We start from the raw sequence: 5,134 nt of genomic DNA on the forward strand, positions 1-5,134 counted from the left end.
AAATTCGCAACTAAAACTAGAATTGACAACTAGCTCGATGAATTCACAACTGAATCATTATTAGTGTTGGTTGTGAATTCGAGTTTAAAAGCTCGAATTCACAATTAGGTGTTTTAGTTGTGAATTCGAGTTTTAAAACTAGAATTCACAGCTGAATTGCTAGTGTTAGTTGTGAATTTGAGTTTTAAAGCTCAAATTCACAACCAACTCTATTGCTGGTTGTGAATTCAAAATTTAAAATTTGAGATTCGCAACCAAAAATAATACTAGTCGTGAATTTGAGTTTTTAAACCTTGAATTCACTTAATCAAAAAAAAAACATTGAATTCACGACTAACAATATTTCTAATTGTGAAATCAAACTTTAAAACTTGAATTCACGACTAATATTATTTCTAGTTCTGAATTCAAACTTTATAACTTGAATTCACAACCAACTCTAGGTATTCGGTCGTCAATTCGAGTTTTAAAACTCGAATTCACAACTAAAACTAGTGCTAGTTGTGAATTCGTGGATAATTTTTAAATTTTTTATGTGAAAGGTCAAATGATAAGTGTGGCCAATTTTTAATTTTTTTTCATCTTTGCGACCAATTTTTTAATTTACTATTTCAAAGTAGTTATTTTCAAAATCCACTCAATTAAAAATATAATTTCAATATGACTTTTAAGACGCGTAATACTCTATAATAATGTGTAATGCTAATTTTTATTATTAAATAATTTTTAATTGTTTAATAAGTATAATTATTATTAAACTTTTATACAAAGTTGAAAAATAAATTTTCAAATTCATGTTTTTCTTGAGTAATTAATGTGATTATTTTATTTTCAAATAATATTTACTTATTTATATTTTTTTATTTTTGTATTCATTTAAAATATGTAGTTTATTAGGACGTACTAGTAATAATTAGATACAGAATCCCCCTCAAAAAAAAAAAAAAAATAGATACAGAATGATTCTCACGCAAGTTTGTGGAATTAAGCACTAAGCTTCCACAACAAGCTATGTCGATGTCTATGGAGTTCCAAAATTCAAATCGAGGCGGCAACTTTCTATTTTCAACACTATCTCTAATCTATAAATACTTCCTTTAATCTAACTGAAAATAATTAACTTCTAATCCAAAATCAATAACATCTGGTAATTAATTGGTGGTGTGGTGGTGATGGAGATGCATGCGGAAGGCGACAGGACCCCAAGGCAAGATCGATGCAGGATTCCGGCGGCAACGACTCACCCCCCGCCGCCGCCTAGGAAGAAGCCAGCTGTTTTCTTGAAGCATCGTATTTTGCCCCCACAAGAGGGGTATTTCGAACCCCCTGATCTCGACCTTTTCTTCTCGGTTGCTTATGGAAGACTGGGAGAAGCCGCCAGTGATTGCAGACACTAATCTAGTTTAGGGGATCCACTTTTGTATAAATATATATACTCGAATCTTAAATTGAATGCTCATTTATGTTGCAAACTATATATAAGTGGTTATATTATAGATCTCTTACAAGGTGTATTTGTTTTGAGATATAAGAAAGACATAAACTTTATTTACCATTTTATTCCTCCGCGTTAGGATCAAATTTTGCTTGGCTCAGATTTAGATTCAAATTTTTTTACTTAAGTTCGAATCCTATCCAAATTTAATGAGTCCAGAAAAATGAGATCCAGGTTCAAATGGACCAGATCCATAGAATCTCGCGTCCAGACCCTGATTCATATTTTTTCTCTCTTTTAAATAAATTTTAAATTAACTAAAAACTAGTATAAAATCATAGCTATTGTTTAAAGTTTCAACAATCATTCAAAATAAATAATTACACCATAATCCATTAAAAATATTACTATAAGAATTTAAAATAAGAAAAATATAATAACCAAGTACTAAATAGTACATATTAGTAGTAGCTACAATTGCTTAAAGACGTCTTTCATGTTATAGTTACTTCGAACATCGTCAACATCCTTAAGAAGATCATATAATGAGAAACACACACTTATTCCAATTGTATAAGAACAAATTGATGAAAATTAACTATCACATCATTAAAATACATTTAGTCTCTATTTTCATTACAATATTCGGTAACGGTGGAACAAAATGTGTCTTCTATTTTACCTTGAAAAAAGAAAAAAAATATTATGAATACAAATAATAATAATAATAATAATAATAATTAAATAAAATATAAATTAAGACAAAAGTAAAATATTTCCTTTAATAAAATTATGTACTCCCTCCTTCCCCCAAACATCTGCATAAAGACGGATGACACGAGTTTTAATAAAAGTTAGTTCTGTATTTGATAAGTGGAGAATGAGTCCCACAAAAAGTGAAATTGTAAAAGTAGTAGTTAGTGAAAGTGGAGAACGGGTCCCATAAAAAGTGAAATTGTAAGAGTAATAATAAGTGAAATTATTTCCAAAAATAGGTTAAAAAGATGTTTTGGGGACGAATCAAAATAGAAAGAGAGGAAGATGTTTGAGGGACGGAGGGAGTATTACTTATGAAAATAGATATACTCCCTTCGTCCTATTATTCATGGCTCGTATTCCTTTTTGAGCTGTCCCATGTTACTTGGCTCGTTTCCTTTTTGAACCATAATTAGAGAATCATTAACAACTTAATTAACTTTACTATTTAAAGGTAAATTACTAACCCTAAATCTACCCAACCCCCCTTCCGCCGCTCTCTGCTCTCTTTCTCTCTCAAATGCCTCTCGCCACCTCCTGCCTCCACCACCCTCAAGCCTCCCGCCTCCTCCATCGCCTCCGGCCTCTTTTGCGCCTCCACCACCCTTAGGCCTCCCGCCTCAGGCGCCGCCTCCGCCACCCTCATGCGCGCTCCACCGCCTCCATCATTTTCCCCTCTTTTACTATTTTAATTTTTGATTTTTGATTTTTGCTGCTTTTGATTTTGAAGTTTTGAGTTTTGATTTTCACTGTTGCTGTCAATCGGAGCAAGAGAGGGGAAAATGGAGGTGTTGGCTCTGTTGCAGCTCTGTTTCAGATTTTGGGGGAAAATGGTGGTGTTTCAGGATCTGATAGAGAGATAAATGAGGTGGTTTTCGCCGCTGCTTCGTCAGAGTTTGAGTCGAACCAATGACAATCGAACTGTGGAAGAAGAATATGAGAGGGAGAGTGAGAGGAGACGCTGGAGAGATAAGATTAGGCATGACACATTTTTTTCATTTCTGTTCCAGCCCCATTTTTTGGCTGAATTTTCAATTATTTTTATTTATTTTATTGTTTAAAGTACTTTATTAAGCAAAAGTGTTAAGGAATAAAATAGTTGAAAGAAATACCTTAATCTTGCGGTACCTACTACTTTTACAACTACTTTAGCTCTCCTAAATACCCGTGCCGAAAAGTTTTGAGCCATGAATCATGGGACGGAGGGAGTATAAATTTGCCATAAATTTTTAGGATAGAGTTATATAAAAATAAAAATAAAAATAAAATTATATATCTTTTATACAATGTGTAGTACACCATAAAAAAAAGAAGCTACATCAAATTTATTTTGTATTAAATCTCATATCATTAAATTCATTTTGTATTAAATCTCACATCGAAAAATGAAGGTTTCTTTATAATGTACACTATAAACGAAAAAGTTACATTAAATTGATTTTGTATTGAATCTCACATTGAATAATGTAGACTTATCTACATGTGTAGTGTTCGCTATTTTATTTAACACGCCGCAAGTGTACGGGTGCAATTGTGTACAGTAGCAAGCAAGGTCGTATTCCACAGAGACTGAATTTACCAATTCCTATCCTAAATTATTTTACTCTATCTGGACAAACGAAATTAAGAGTTTTGGTTTTAAAACTAAATAAATAAATAAAGAACATGAAACAAAATAAATCAAGCTGTGAAATAGAGAAACAGATAAGAGAAGATTTTCCAAGGCAAAGGTTTCAACAGATTCTCCTAACTAACATGTTCAATTCAATTAATAAGATGATTCCTAAGGCAATCTCAAAACTAGTCTATACCCACTCCCGTGGCATACAAACCGTTGATTACATGCAAGGCTACCATCCCTGGATCGCACTTCTAACATGTAACTCCTAACAGTTCCTAGGATTAACGCCCTCACAGTTATCAATTCCCTTTAGAATTAAAATAAATGTGTTCTATGTTCTTAGTTCAGGTAATAATTATCATCTCTCGATCTCAAATTAAAACCTATGATTATGCTAAATTGGTGGCCAATCAATAAAGCAAACAATTAAAACAAGAACATAAAAAGGAATAACAATCTCAATTAATCGAATCAAACAGTCAGAAATTCAAATCATGTCTACTCCCTAAACCCTAGGAAAAACGATTCTAGCCACACATAGACATATGACTAGAAATCAAAATCTCAAAAATACAAATAATCATTCAACAATAAAACCGTAGTATAGTTGAGAATCTTCAATCTTGCTCTGGCTTCGTTCTCCGTCTCTCTCAGCTCTCAGGAAAAGTAAAATATGATATAAAGTGATAAAAGGTTGCAGAGAATAAGTTCTTGGGGAGTATTTATATGCCCTAGGTCTTGTAGCTCTCAAAAATACCCAAAATCGCTAAAAAACCGAATTTTGGGCGGAAATACGGCGACTCGCGCGGTCACGTCGCGCGGCCACATGGCTCGCCCGCGTGACGAAACAGAACTCCTGACAGCTTTGCGCATTGATTTTGTTTTGGCTTGTTCTCCCTCGTTCGAACTCCGATTTATGATCCATTTGCGCTCACGAACTCCTATCGAGACGAACTACAACTTTTATTTCAGCCAATTCTTCCAAATTCTGCTTCATTATTTCTGAAAATTCGTTCAAACACAAGCAAGTAACAAGTTCTTGACCATAAACGAATATAAGCTCAAATAGACCATCAAACACACAAAATCCTCACAACTAAGCATCAAAAATGACACACCAAGAGGTAAAAATGCATGTTTATCAACCCCCCAAACTTGAACTGTTGTCCGTCCTCGGACAAAACAAAGATGAACCAAGAATGAATCAACAAGAGCGCAGAGAAAAGTAGATAACATTGTGGCTTCAGATTTGTCAACAAAATTATCAACATGCATTTGTATCTCCTATTATCAAGATATCACACTCATGACAAACTTCAAAT

This window comes from Salvia miltiorrhiza, chromosome 8, assembly GCF_028751815.1.
Source record: "Salvia miltiorrhiza cultivar Shanhuang (shh) chromosome 8, IMPLAD_Smil_shh, whole genome shotgun sequence".
Classification (NCBI taxonomy): domain Eukaryota; kingdom Viridiplantae; phylum Streptophyta; class Magnoliopsida; order Lamiales; family Lamiaceae; genus Salvia; species Salvia miltiorrhiza.